The 15877-nt window shown below is 36.0% G+C and overlaps 3 non-coding genes across 3 annotated transcripts; all 3 read left to right on the plus strand.

The window, feature by feature from the left end:
* Positions 1-4389: 4389 nt before the first annotated feature.
* Trnam-cau lies at positions 4390-4462 on the plus strand. The gene has a single exon. It is a non-coding gene; the product is annotated as a tRNA-Met (tRNA).
* A 668-nt stretch (positions 4463-5130) lies between these two features.
* Positions 5131-5249, plus strand: LOC123870609. Its single transcript, XR_006797113.1, has one exon. It is a non-coding gene; the product is annotated as a 5S ribosomal RNA (ribosomal RNA).
* Positions 5250-12828: 7579 nt separating this feature from the next.
* Trnaf-gaa lies at positions 12829-12901 on the plus strand. Its single transcript has one exon. It is a non-coding gene; the product is annotated as a tRNA-Phe (tRNA).
* Positions 12902-15877: the final 2976 nt, after the last annotated feature.

Below are 15877 nucleotides of genomic sequence, written 5' to 3' on the forward strand. Positions count from 1 at the left end.
ATTTACATACTGTATTAAAATTAGACAGTGAATTTATTCAATAACTAAATGAAGGGGGGTTGCTTTACTGAATTCTATATACCACCTACTAGCCCTATAACTAGCCTTAATCCTATTAGACGTTTGTTACAATACTGTCTTTTTCTTTCCATGATGACTCCAGATCCTTCCACATACTTACCTACTGCTTGACCCTGGTTTTTATAAGTACCTACCTATTTTTTAATAGGATAGGTACCTGATAACAGATGTTGTAGTGATATTAACCGGGACCGATGGCTTAGCATGTTTTCCGAAGCACGGGGGACGTACAATAAGTATGATAAGTAGTAAGATTATAAAGACTACCTAACACCCCCGATTCAGAAGTGTCACATAGTATACCTGCACACTCCTTTCACGTGTAGTCACGGCAATCTAAAACCCATTTTCCATCATAAATAAAACAGGTCTCACGCGCCCCATACCTTTCAATTTCTACATAGTACAAACAATATTCCCGAGCCAATACTAAACAACTGTCATTTTATTTTATCACCAGGCTTTCGCGTAAACTCTCCCGCTAGCGATAAATTTTAATGTTACATACGAAATATTGTCGCGTGGTAAAGGTAAAGGTGCAATGGAATTCTTTATGTTAAGATGCTATACGACTTAACCTAAAATGTACGGCGGTAAATTGAAAGTGTGGCTGTTACTTGAGGGATTGTGTAAAAGTTAGGATGGTTTTATGCCTTCGTGGCTTCTAGTATCGTAGTGGTTCTATGTGGTGGCATCCAAAATTGACGATGTTCCAAACACTTTGCTTTGAATAAGGACAGAGGTTCTGTGTGTTTTATTCTAATTAGGCTACTCATCCGGGAGAGTTACCTTGGAAATTCTTTGATATTCCGGGATAAATAAATTAACTTATGTCACTCACACAAGTCTTTAACTAAAAAAAATCTCACATCGATCGTCGTTGCTTCGATGCCGCAAATTGATGGACAAACTAACAAAAAAAATTTTCAAAAGAAAAATAAAACCGACTTCAAAAACCAAAAACACTAAAAAGTAGAAAATAATTTTTGTTTAGCTACACATGTAATGTACCTAGGTATGAAGTCGAGCGAGCATATTAAAACAAAATTAGAAATCCAAGAGTGAAGCTCGCCCGACTTCATACCTAGGTACATTACATGTGTAGCTAAACAAAAATTATTTTCTACTTTTTAGTGTTTTTGGTTTTTGAAGTCGGTTTTATTTTTCTTTTGAAAATTTTTTATTTCACAATTTTTAGTGGCCCCACTGTACTATAATATGCTATGCCCAGTTAAAACCCTACTGTTTACTAAGCTATTACAGTGATCGCGAGCAATTTGCTCTTATCCATTGAGGAGTTCTGTTCTCCATCTCCGAAGATATTCATCGGATCTTCACCAAATTTATATGGGACCACCTGCACAGTATACCCTTTCAAACAAAAAAAAAATTTCCAAATCGGTCCAGGGGTCTTTGAGTAATCGGGGAACATACATAAAAAATATAAAAAAAAAAAAAAAGATCCCGACGAATTGAGAACCTCCTCCTTTTTTGGAAGTCGGTTAAAAAACACACTTTCGCATATTTTATAATATCATTATGAGTATGTATTAATTAATTATATGCATCTAGGCAGATATTTAGCGGCACTGGCTATGATTTTATTTGCAATCGCACATGATGGTTAGGCGAAGCCTATTTAAAACTAATAAAAATTGATTGATGTTCATAAACTTACAGCAGGAAAAATAACTTGATCATGATAGCTGATTTTGACAAAATTTAGAATCAGCTTAAACCCCGTAGACTAGAGTGACAAACTAACTACTTGCTTTCCGATGTAAAATCATCATTAGGTGTCCGTGTAAAGAAATAATTTCATAATTTGCAAATCAAAGCTATTTCGCGGGCGAAGCCGTAGGTAAAAGCTTGTCATCAATAAGGGGGAAAAGAAGGGGGGGGGGGGGTAGGTATCTTCGTAAATAACTGGCATTATAATATTACAATGAGTAGGTACATTTTTAATCTTGAACTCAAAACCTTTGGGAAGCCATAAAATTATGCATGCCGCGATTCCGCCGCTGTGCAAGCTTTAACCCATTGTAAAAGTGTCTCTTAACAAACTCTTACAACTTTTAAACTCCGCCTGTTTCAAATCTCGAATCGGTCTCACGGGGATTCCCGTAAAAAATTAACGGACAAAAAGTCGAAAAATAAAGTTCGAATTGTCCCCCTTCGAGAGTAAACATTTTAGCCGCTTGGAACTACGGAATTTAAATTAAAAATGTTATAAAAGCGGCCCTTTCTATACCTACTTGTACTTATACGGGTATTTTGTTTCCCTAATGTTTTTGGCCAGAAAAAAGTAGCTTAGATAGGTACGCAGTAGGTATCTATTATTTTAGTGAAATTTTTTAATAATTTTCTGGCAACATTTTCAATGGACAAGACGACTGAATTTATAACAAATCATAATTTTTTACTTACTACAGGTTTTTTAATTAAATATTACAGTTTACACAGGTGTCATACAGCTGCCACATTTTTTAAGAACTTTATAGCCGTCACTCGGTGGTATGTAAGGATTCTAACAATACTCTTACGAGTACTTACATCGAAATCTGCCCTCCGATTGTGTAAGAAAAACGGGTTATCGTCATCGTCAAGAAATTCTGCTCTTTGATTGGTCCATTCGCTGTTTACCTTTTTTCACAGCCAATCAAAGAGCAGAATTTCTTTACGATACTTGTTACGGTTCACGAGATACAAGCCCGCAGACAGTCAGACGGACGGACAGACAGCGGACACTTAGTAATAAGTATGTGAGTTTTTTATTCCATCATAACTTCTAAATGCGCCAGTATCCAATAATAATAAAAAGAAAATTTCTTAGGTAGGTACCTACCTATTATATGAACGGACTTCACAACTTTGCTAGCAACAGCTGCGGTTAATTCATGTTGAATTCATTAACTTTGAAAAGGTGCCGTAAAATAGGTGTCTTGATAATTTAATCCTTGCAGGATTGCCCAATTAGAATGTTCCCAACGACTTTTTAAATATTCACAACGGGGAAGGGTTAAAACAAGCCTAAAAACGAGGAAAATGTATAACTCCTGCGAGATTTATGGCAATATAATGACATTTTAGGTGTCGATTAGTGAAAGTTTGCTCAAAAAGTTTGGCAGGCGCCTTATAGGATTTAACTTGTTTGCGGTTTGGGTAGACGTAAAAATATGTTAAATCAATTGAATTGTACCTGTTTGAAGATCTAAACGAGCTAGCTCGTTTAGATACCTATAAGTTGGTACAAAGTATAAAAAACGAAATATACAGATATCATCACAGTTTAGGCACAGTTTTACGAATGTAAGGTAAGGACGATTCAGAGAATTTCAGAGGAATAGGGTATTTTTTAATAACCTTATCGTGCCTTTTTTGGCTTCTATCAGAAACCTGTGAAAAAGCCATACCTACTAATAAATGTGAAAGAGTGTCTGTCTTTTCCTGGCCATCGGATACAATATGTATAGCTTGCGTCCTGGGGACGGACATGGGTTACATTTTTTCCAGGAAAATCAAAGAGTTCCCACGGGATCTTTATAAGAACTACGTCTACGAACTAGAGGAATCATTTATTTGCTATTATAGAGATGAATCCTGGAAACCGTAATAGACTACTTTCACTCCGGGAAATCAAAGAGTTCCCACGGGATTTCAAAATACTTGAAATCATCTTCTAGAATCTAGACCAGTGGTTCTCAAACTTTTTTGGTGACGGAACCCTTTTGGGAAGCAAACTACTTGATGGAACCCTACAATAAAACAATAGTTTTTAAAAGTGTATTCTTTTTTAACAAGCATAATAAAAGTACAATGTAAACGTTAGGTACTAATTATTACTTACTTTACCACATGGCAAATACAATAATAGAATATATTCTATTAAAAAAGAAAAAATCTAACTAATGGGAGGTAATGAAACTGTTTTTTATTTTTCATCAATTGGTTGTAAATTGTAAATGTTGATACCGAACTTATGAGATATTGTACCAGCTATTCTAGGTAACACATGTTTCTACAAATACAAATAAATAAATACCTAAATAAATATACCTACGTGCGGCCGCGGAGTCAAAACGTTCGACCAGAGAGAGGTGTTTTGATTTTTTTTCTAAATTCTTGCGGAACCCCTACAGAGGTATCGCGGAACCCTAGGGTTCCGCGGAACACACTTAGAGTATAGCTGATCTAGACCATAATAACTATTGCAATACCCATATAAAATTAGTATTATTACATAAGGGTATGTTAGTATTATTACATAAGGGCAAGTAAATTATCTTAATTTTTATCCCACTTACGCAAGCCTCGGTAGCGCAGTAGGCAGCGCGTAAGTCTCATAATCTTAAGGTCGTGAGTTCGATCCTCACCCGGGGCATATCTTTTTGTGAGTTTTCTGTTTTTTTTTTTATATCAGTTCTTATTCCCTACTCCTGTGGTTCCATTATTGCTTAGTCTACTACCTATCCCTTCAAATATAAAGGCACTGTAAATAAAAGTTTCACCATGTTTATGCTACATGACGTATATGACTGCTTTTTTTTTTTTGATTAACCCCCGACACTAAAAGAGGGGTGTCATTTAATTATTATTATTAAATTATGTATTTGATTTTCTACATAAAATAATTTTTAAAATAATATATTATACAGTTTGCGCATTTTTTCAAATTTCTTTATTGTAGCGACATCTAGCGTTGATTCTCTTTACTAATGTACAGCGTCATCTAGCGAAAGCTATTAAAATACGTTGCACGCATAATATTTCAACAGTGCTGCGCTGCAAAACTTAGAATACAAATATCATTGTATTAAACAGTTCCTTAAAGTAACGCTAGATGGCACTGTATTTTTTTCAAATGTTTCATTTAGAAGGTGATCCTAAATCGAGATTATAAAAAAATAATTAGCCTCATGCATTCAAGATGCGAACAAAATAAAATATGAGTCGGTTCAAAAAATTTTCAATGACGACGTTCGATAATTTTGATGCTTATTTTCGGTTCGTACAAACTCATATAAGTACAACTATTTTAACATTCCAAATGCCAACGTCCATACCATGTTGAATACACCGGTTCTCGTCCGATCACCGAAGTTAAGCAACATCGGGCGTGGTCAGTACTTGGATGGGTGACCGCCTGGGAACACCACGTGATGTTGGCTTTTTTGCTTGGTGTTTTTTTATCGCCGATTTTTAGCATTGAACAAACTTTACTTATAGATCGAAACAGGTCGACATGGCAATCGGGGTATGAGGCGGGGGGATGCACCTCGTCACCCGCGCTAACCCACACCGGGCTATATCGACCTGTCGCGGACTATGCCTACTTCAATGAACCTATAATCCAGACTAGATGATGCCCGCAGCTTTGCCTGCGTGGATTAGTCAGATGCCCTGCAGCATCAGGATTGAGGAGTTGGAATCCAAATTTTTTATGAAACAATGTCTTTTTTTTTCTCTCTCGTCTGGCTTTACAAAGATGTCAATGTCAAGTTTGTAGTTACTTGTAACAAGTTAGATAAACTATACAAGTATGGACCCCGTCTGGTCCGGCGCTCGCCGACATACGCACGGCACCCCCTTAGAGCGCTTACCAGTCAGTTTTAACAAAAAAAACACTCCAAAAAGGCAAAGCACGTCCGCCAGCTAACACTAACACAGACGAAGTCCTGAAACAATGTCGCAAAGTTCCCTTAACGATTAAAAAAAAATTACGCAAATCGGTTCAGAAATCTCGGAGATATCAGTGTACTAATAGGTACAAAACCATTTTTCAAAGTCGATTAAAAAAGTAGCCTATGTTACTCCTTGGTTAATCCTCTACTTGTCTGTGAAAGTCCCGTCAAAATATATTTAACCATTCCGAAGGTTAGCCCGTTCAAACAGACACGACACTTCAATTTTATTTATTAGTATAGATTTGACTATTCTTATCATTTCGCGCTAGCTGCTAGGTTACAAGTTACAAGGTATTTCCCATTTAGGTAGCCCTAAAGTAGCCCTTTTTTTACGTCACCATAGCCTAATTTTTGACATAATATCGTCGATTCAGAATCAAACCGAGAGTTCCCTCACCCTTGTTCACTCTGCTTATATTATGTTCAAAACCTGTAGTCAATAAAGTAGAGCTACTAGTCGGTCAACAGTTAGCACCAAAGCAAAACGAGTGCGGCTCGCAGGTTGATGGGGTATTGTTTCGAATTCCGTCACGCGTTGCCCCTACGTTGCGGCTAGGGTTAAGGCCAATGCCACAGTATAAAGAAAGACAGTAGTTCGACGCCTTTGATCTCGAGGTAAATATCACAGAAAACTGCCACTCAGGTGCCAATGTGGAGGCCCAAAACAATATGAATATTAAAATTCAAAATTCAAAATGATTTTATTCAATGAAACTTTTACAAGTGCTTTTGAATCGTCAAAAAAATCTACCACTGGTTCGAAATGCCGTTCCTACCGAGAAGAACCCGCAAGAAACTCGGCGGTTGCTCTTTTCAAGTACATATTCAATTTACAATAATATGCCAATATTATGATAGAACTACATTAACTCTTGTACGTATACATAATTATTTTTAATTATAAGTGTTTGTTGTTAACCTACTGAAGTTGGTTTTTATTTTTTATTTTAATTTTTTTTTTTTCAAAGATTAGATACAGTAATGAAGTCCCGCGCAGTGCTTGAGCGAGCTGCTGGCATCAAACCCACGCTCTTTTATCATTTACATAATCTTCGATTGTATAATTATACTTTTTCAAGAGCATTTTTAATAGATTTTTAAACTTTTTTTTGATTAAGTATATTTTTTTTTAATTTATAATGTTAGTTAATAAAAAGTAGAAACTTTATTTAGTCTCCGTATGTCCAAATGAAAAAATCGAACCCGTGTTCGATCAGTCGTGTATCTTAAAGTTCTGAGATAGAAAGCGTAGGTACCTAGGTAATTGTTGCTTTCCTTTTGAATAGAGTTGAATTTTTAAATGATTTTGCTGACTTTATTCCGATAACCGGTAGAATTTACATTTCAATGATTGTGCTCGTAACGACAATATTATTAAATAGAAGCTACCAACCTTTTATTATCTGTATCTTTAGTTCGAGAGATTGATCATTTCACCCTCTGAAGGACAAAGGGTGTGTTATAAATAAATCAAAAACCTAATCGTTTTTTGACAGCCATAGACATTGAGGCGCTTTCATTAAAGGGAGGCAGTATCTTGATTAAAAGAAATTTAATCATAAGCGCGCCTTATACTTTTATTGAAAACTTATTTCAAACTAAAACTAGGTAAGTAGGTACGATATTTTTTTAAACTTTATTTTTAGGAACTGTATTTTCTTTAGCTTAACATTTTCTTTTTCTAGTTTATTTTTGTTTTCCATGTCCAACATTATTGAACTTGTCATGACATAATAAGAGCTTTAAGAGGGGTCTCTCCGTCACTCGCTTCATACATTCGTAGTTCCAATTTCATTTGAATATTAAGCAACCAAAGTCCATGAAATTACACAATTAATGAATAACTAAGGATACAATATTTAGAAGAAGGCTAAAGAAATGGCTAGTACAAAAATGTTTCTACAGCGTGAAAGAATTTTTGAACGAATAGACCTCAATAACACGATATAGTTATAAAAAAAAAAAAAATATTGATACATTTTTAAAGATTGACTAATAATATAATTAATAGGACATAATTAGTTAGGAATTGCCATAACATTTTTTTAATTTTAATTTTTTAATTTTTTTTAATTTTAATTTTTTAATTTTTATATACGTGACATTTTATTTATATGTAATCACTTTGCAGCGCCCTGACGGGGCTTCATGTTGTAATATTATAATTATTTTCTATTATGATGTAAAACATGAATGCAAATAAATAAAGAATAAAGAATAAAGAATTTTGCAGACATAGGTATTCTACAAACTAATATCTGTGTCTGTAGTGTTTTAGATTTTTCTAAAAATATGTAGTTTTAAAATTACAGGGCCTCAAAGATTTGTATGTAATTTTTTAAGACCGCATAACTTTGAAACCGAATATTTTAACGGAAATCTGGAAACCACAGGCATAGATATTAGTTCCCGGAACGTTTCTACAAAGTCTGTTCAGCCTTAGGCATAACTCTCCTGTGTAGTCGAGTAAAAGATTACTTTATGTAGCTAATGGGAGCTATGCCTTAACAGTGCGTGGTGACGATGCACCCTTAAAATGGCCCAATTATACCCCTTTTAAAGGGCGCCGCCCTAAAACGCTATTAGTGGCAGATTTATACCAAGTCATTAAAGGCATTGATTAGTTACGGATGCCTTCCCGAGATATTTAACACAGGTCGATTAAAGGAGAGATGAGTTAACTGTTGGAGCAGTAGGTACTCAAAATGTCTGTTGGGTCGTACGGGTCGTAGGTATTTGATTGCGGCTAGTGAGTTTGAACATAAATTACTTGAATTGAATAGAATACAAAATAATTATAAGAATCACTATACACTATTTTCAATATTTTAAGTAAGATAAAACTAACACTACTATACACTACTATATACTAACACTATATAACAAGTCATATGAAAGGACTTTACTTATACATTCTAAAACAGATTTTTATTTATTTTGATGCATAACAGTTTTTGGTTTATCTTCCAAAATATCGGAAAAATATCTGAGTACCGAACCCTCGGTACGCGAGTCTGACTCGCAGTTGGCCGGCTTTTTGATGGGCATCAGTATTTTTAACATAACTTCACTTAAAAATGTTTAATTATGTCTGCAAAATTTTATGGACTTTGGTTGCTTAATATTCAAATGTAATTGGAACTACGATTGTATGGAGTAAGTGACGGAGAGAGCCCTGTTAAATCGATAGAGAAACTTTGCGACAAGATCCCATTAAAAAATTGGATTCCAACACCTCAATCCTGATGCTGCAGGGGACCTGACCACTAAAACTGATGGGATTTAGAAACTACGATTATAAATTGATATTGGCCTGCCAAGTAAAGACTTTGTTGTTAAACTCGAGGACCCAACTCCTCAACCCTGGTGCTCTAAGGAATTGCATTCCTACCTCGTGGTGATCCCACGGGCTTTTAAAGAATCATCTATTTATAATTTAAATGTTTTTGTTGGTACAGAGACACCTAACACCTTGCACCCGGGGACGGGCATACAACGAATAGACTATTTTTTGTCTTGGAAAATAAAATGTTTCCACGAGATTTTAAAAATCGTAAATCCGGGCGGTCAAAGCCGCGGGAATCAACTAATCAGAATTATAAATTAATTGATACCAGAAGCGGTATCAAGCCAAAAATTATATTAGGTTGTTTATTCGAAGGTTATTGTTAGAGATACTGAGATAGTACCACTTCTATCTCAGTTTTATGCAAACCTACACGCTGATTTAGCCCGATGTAAAGTTCTACAGCGACACCTATTGGTAGCTTTATGTTTAAGTTGACAAACACTGCATTGGTGCTCTCCTAGTAATTTAGAAGTTACAGATTTAATAAAGTTATACTGTGTTTTTTCAATTTTTTTATTCGATTGTTAGCATAGAAATCGGAACCACCTACTAGTTATGTACCTACTTCCTATTTCCATGATTGTTAGCCCTTGGTACACCCCTATTTTTAACCCCCGACCCAAAAAGAGGGGTGTTATAAGTTTGACGTGTGTATATGTGTATCTGTGTATCTGTCTGTGGCATCGTAGCTCCTAAACGAATGAACCGATTTTAATTTAGTTTTTTTTTGTTCGAGAGGTGACTTGATCGAGACTGTTCTTAGCTATAATCGAAGAAAATCGGTTCAGCCGTTTGAAAGTTATCAGCTCTTTTCTAGTTTTCTTAAAGAGGATTTTGTGTTAGGGTTTTTTAAATTTTGAGTTATAATATATGCCATGACCGCATTTTCACATGAACTTTCCACTTTTAAGACATAGTGGGCGTGGGTAAATGAAGGAAGATTGCGGCTAAATTAGCCAGGCAACCCTGCTGTAATCTATTCTACGAACATGTATCATTGAAAAAAAAAGTTTTATCAAAGAAAACAGATAGTAGGTCTATAGATTCAAGCGGCCGGATCTCAGACTTGTGGGCCAAAATTGCCGCCTCAACACGATATTTGGTAAAATGTTTTGCGAATGTCAAATTATACGGCCCACCAACGAATGTTTTTTTCCCCATTTTTTTTAATTCAACATAGGCAAGCGCTTGACCACAATCACATCTGATGGAATGTGATAATTTGTTTGCCAAAAATTAGGATAAGAATTCATAGAGTAGACCGATAACAGGTCATCTTACAAACAACTTAATTAACAAATCAACAAAATCAACAGTTAAACAAAAATGCAATATTATCTTGTTTTTGTGTCAAAAGTAGAAAATTACTGCCAAAAATTTAAATCTGTTAAACAACTGATTCTTGGAGGATATTAATATCAATCAATTTAAGCCTAAAAGCTTAATAATTTACAAGCAATGTGAATAAGTTATGAAACAGTTTTTGCCCATAAATCTCTTATCTCTACCGGATCACCGTTGTAGGTAGAGTCCGTAACATTTTAACGTAAGATCGCTATTATTATAAGACGTTTTTCCCTCAAACGACGCCGACGAAGATCAACTTTTTTTGAACAGTGAATGTCATGAAATAGACTCCGAATATATTTTTTTGCAACTCGATTTTTTTTCACAATTACGGAAACAAAATTGATGATTATACCTAAGTAGGCTACTTACAATATACTCCAATGTACCTCCATTTTAGGACTAATAGATGTACTTAAAGATTTTCACATAATATAATATTATGCTGCTTCAATTTATTATCTAACCTGCTTTTTATCCGGGCTTTGATTTCGTAATAGCCGTCATCTATAGGGAAGAATATACTTACCTATGCTGCATAGGGAAGAAAGGGACATAAATATTATACACTGGAAGAGGTGTGCTACAAATTGACAGGTTATTATTGTGCCAATTCAGAGCGCCCTCCATGGGGCGCGGCGCTTTGAATTGTACAAGGAATCAAAATTTGTAGGTTTTCTCTCTAACGAAGGCGTAGACTTCCTAAAAATACAGAGACGTAGGTACCTATAGGTATATGGCAGTCAGTCAGTTCCTTCTGGATTGAATGCTTCTTCCAAAATTTTGGATTTCGACTACCTACTCCATGCAATTCCCTCTTCAGAGAAAGCTCTTCCAAATTAAGTTATCAAGGTAGGTGAAATTCATTGTCTTTATGCTCTGGCCTTTTTGTGCCGATACGTGTTTAATACTCAATTAATGAAGCTACCTGCGTCCCGCGGCGGCTCCCAGCCCAAATTGGAGAGTCGCCAGTCAAGGTGGCCTTTAGACGAATTAAGTTTTAACGCTGGAAGGGAAGATAAAATTAAAAATACATTGATATGTGCAGTAGAATAGGTTTTAAGTGCTGATTATATTACTAGACGATGCCCGCGACTACTTCGGTGTCGATATAGCTTTTTAAAAATCTTGTGGATACCTACTCTTTGATTCTCCGTGATGAAAAGTAGCCTATGTCAGGCGCTGGGATACAAGCCATCTCTGTAGGTACTTACCTACTAATTTTTATAAAAATCGGTTTAACGAATGGACTTAAGAATCCCGTGAGAACTTTTTGGTTATTCGGGTAGCCTAAAAAGTTGCCTATGTATATCAAACAAATGGGCCATGAAAAGCTAGCAGACAGACAGACAGACACACCGACAATCTTTCGCATTTATAATTTTAGTATGAATTAATTATTTATTATTATTGAGTTGGTGGTAAGTAGATAAAGTTTCTGGGTGGTTTAAGTACTCGAAACTTCGTAACAGCAATATAAGCGAGAGTGGAGCAAAATATTCGCTATATCAACTTAGCACTGCCTTATCTTAGGGCTTAAAAAAACAAGCAAGCAGACAAGACGAGCTATGAACTCATACAAGACTGCCACAAGGCTCTGGAAACACTCGCCAGGACATGATGGGGACCAGGCAAATGAGGCAGCGGTCATATTAGTACGTAAGGCACGCTGAACGTGACAGGGCCAGAGATTATCGTACCCATACCCTTCAGTGAGTACAAATCGCAACTGACTGCAGGCAAGCCAAAGAGGCTTTCCCTAACCAACCAACCAGATCAACAAAATAGACCAACAACTAAACTAACAAACTACTCCGCCTGGACGAAGGTGAACTTAGGAAGGTGGTGGGACTCATAACAGGGCTTAGCCCACTAAACAAACACCTTTTTGTTATATAGGTGTTACCGACCGTCCTCTGTGCAGGGCCTGCATGGAGGTCGATGAGACACCGACGCACGTGCTCCTGGAATGCACGGGCGTGGCCGGTGGCAGAACAACGAGAACGCCATTTGGGATCCCCAATCTCACTTCATGAAGCCCTCGGCAACCTGGGCGGTCTACTTGGCTTCTGGAGCGAGAACAACAGACGGAAACGTTTGCGGAAACCAGCCCAGAAAGAAGAAGAAGAAGACGAGCTATACCTAGTAGGCGACCGGTCGAGATGGCAATCCGAGTGTGAGATATCCGAGCGTGGGTGGCATGCGGGTGTGCGAGTTGTCCCTCCGCCTCATACCCCGATTGCCATCTCAACCTGTCGCGTACTTTATACATCAAGTCACTGTGGCTCGATAGTCGTATTTAAATTTTGGAAGAGTTATAACTTATAATAATATATTAATTATTGTAATTTCCATAACACAATCATCGCCGAAATAGCTCAGTTGGGAGAGCGTTAGACTGAAGATCTAAAGGTCCCCGGTTCAATCCCGGGTTTCGGCAATCGAATTCTTTTCTAATTATTTTTAAATACCTACTAAAACCATTTTTATTTATTAACAGTACCTATTAAAATAAAAAAGTGTACTTTATTTTATTTGTTTTAGGAGCGATTTTTCAATAACACAAATATTATTGATATTGGGAATTTCGATTATTTTACACTAGCTGATGCCCGCAGCTTCGCCCGCGTGGATTGGTCAGATCCCCTGCAGCATCAGGATTGAGGAGTTGGAATCCAATTTTGTATGAAACAATGTCACAAAGTTCCTCTATCGATTAAAAAAGAAATGACGCAAATCGGTTTAGAAATTTCGGAGATTTCGGTGTACATAGGTAGAAAAACACAACTTCCTTCTTGAAAGTCGGTTAAAAAAGTAGCCTATGTTACACCCTGGTCAATCCTCTACTTGTATGTGAAAATCCCGTTAAAATCGGTTCAGCCGTTCTGAAGATTAGCGTTTTCAAACAGACAGACAGACAGACAGACAGACAGACAGACAAAAATTTTAAAAACGTGTGATTCAGTTATGGTATCGTTCAAATAACCATATGACCTTAATAAGTGGTAGTTATTTCGAAATTACAGACAGACACTCCAATTTTATTTATTAGTATAGATATAGATAACAGTTTTCGTATCGGAAATCTCTCAAAATGACCTTATTCTTCGGATAAAGTTCACTTAGCGATTATAGTAAAATCCACCCTTTATTGAATTAAAATTGAGTGTCATAATTACGAATATTGTCTACTAGAGGATGCTCGCGGCTTCGCCCGCGTGGATTTCGTTTTTTTTTAAATCCCGTACAAACTTTTTGATTTTCCGGGATAAAAAGGAGCCTATGTCCTTCCCCGGGATGAATCCCATGTCTATACCCATTAAAATCGGTTCAGCGGTTGGGCCGTGAAAACGTAACAGACAGACAGACAGACACACTTTCGCATTATACCTTCAGCGAGTTGTGAAGCTGAAGTGGTAATGGACGGCACATAGTTCGAAAAACCGATTGACGAGGGGTCCCAAGGTGCAGGAATGGCGACCTCGCAACGGATACTACATGTTGGAATACCCTCCATTAGCTGGGCAGACGACATCAAACGAGTCCTAGAAGCCCCTGGATTCTGATGAGACCTACTAGCTGACGCCCGCGACTTCGTCCGAATGGATTTAGGTTTTTCAAAATCTCGTGGGAACTCTTTGATTTTACGGCATAAAAAGTAGCCTATATGCTAATCCAGGATATTATCTATCTCCATTACAAACAGCCAAATCCGTGGAGTAGTTTTAGCGTGAAGGAGTAACAAACATACACATATACATACACACAAACTTTTGCCTTGATGATGATGATGATGAATTATTGTGTAATGCATTATTGCAGCTCTTTAAAGCTAGGGAAAAGGTAGTTGAATAATAAGAAATCGTAATACAATTTTTCGTATTCGTTTATGGCTCTGTAATAATATCTACCTATCCAAGGGAATTGATAAGACAGGTCTTATTACGACCTCCCCCTTTATTACAGCACGCAGTGAATCAATGCGCTAAATAGGCGCATTCTGTAATTACAGTGCAGCCTCTTCGCGGGTAGGTATTCAATTTTCATTGTAATTCATTGTAATTGATATCAATTTGAGAAGTTCGCGTGCTCTACCATTACGCTTGTACTGATTCGTTATTTATTTCATTTGGTCGATACGATCAAAACTGTTTCGATGTTTGTCCGTATGTGTCTAATAAGAATAACATAATTGTATTTTAGCAATTTTTAAGGTATAAAAAGATAGATGCTAGTATTAAAACTAACTCCAAGAGTCCAAATTAGAGGATGTGCTCATATTATATTTTTATAAGTCGCTTACTAAAATTGTTAGTGTTTTTAGCTTTTTAGCTATTTTTCGCTTAAACTTTAATACTTGCTAAAAAATTGATAGTTCTGTCTACGGACTCTTAATTAATGTTATGTTATGTAAAATATTTTCATAAATTTAATATAGGTACTTACTTGATTAATGAACTGTTGACTTTACCTGTAATTTTACAAAAACTTGAAGAAAAATAACATAGATAGGAGAAGTTAAACCTAGGTTCTATAGGTATATTATACCTTTATAACTTTATTTATTTTACGGGTACCTAATAAAAAATTACACACTCAAATTGATATTTTCAGACAGCTTATCGGAGTACCTTGGATATGCATTTAAAATTATTTTTATACTTATTGCCATGAGTAATCCCGCAGGAAGATCTAGTAGGCGGTTAAGTAAAGGTGCGATAAGTGGGTAGAGATGTAGAGATATAGTACAGATTAGGGCTAATAACGGCCGAAACTGATCTTCTGCCGAGATTTATATGCTAGTGCCGCATTTTAAACATCTCCCAGTACTTAACTGGTAATCGAATATACGGACTCTCGAGCTAATAATAATTACTGTACCTACTACCTACTTATAACTAAATAACAATGTTATGTTACAAATCACGATGCAATCTTTTAGTTAATTCTGTATGCTTAAAATCCAGCCTTATGGTATGTGCGAAGTGGTTTAGTTATATTATGATTAAGTATAATAAAAATGGTAATATATTCAAGATCTAATAAACGTTTGGAAATAAAATATTAGTTTTATTAAAAAATATTAATCAAATTGTTATCCTTACAGAAGACGTTTATTTTCTTGCTAATGAATTATGATCCTGACTAATTATGCAGCAATTACTCATAATCTTTCTTATTGTAATGATAGTGACCTAATACTTGTTTTACATAGAGTATTCTTAATTTTCACTTTACTAAGTTCTCCTTTTACGCGATTTTTGGCTGCCTTTAATAAACTCTATAAGTAAAGCGCCACTCGAAAACACTATATACCTAGATAAAATTATTATCAACACCGCCGCCGCGCGTCTTATCAAAACACAACCATAAATTCACCAACTTGTAAATCAATCGTTTATGGAAACTTCTACCA

This window comes from Maniola jurtina, chromosome 12 (genome assembly GCF_905333055.1).
Source record: "Maniola jurtina chromosome 12, ilManJurt1.1, whole genome shotgun sequence".
Lineage (NCBI taxonomy): Eukaryota > Metazoa > Arthropoda > Insecta > Lepidoptera > Nymphalidae > Maniola > Maniola jurtina.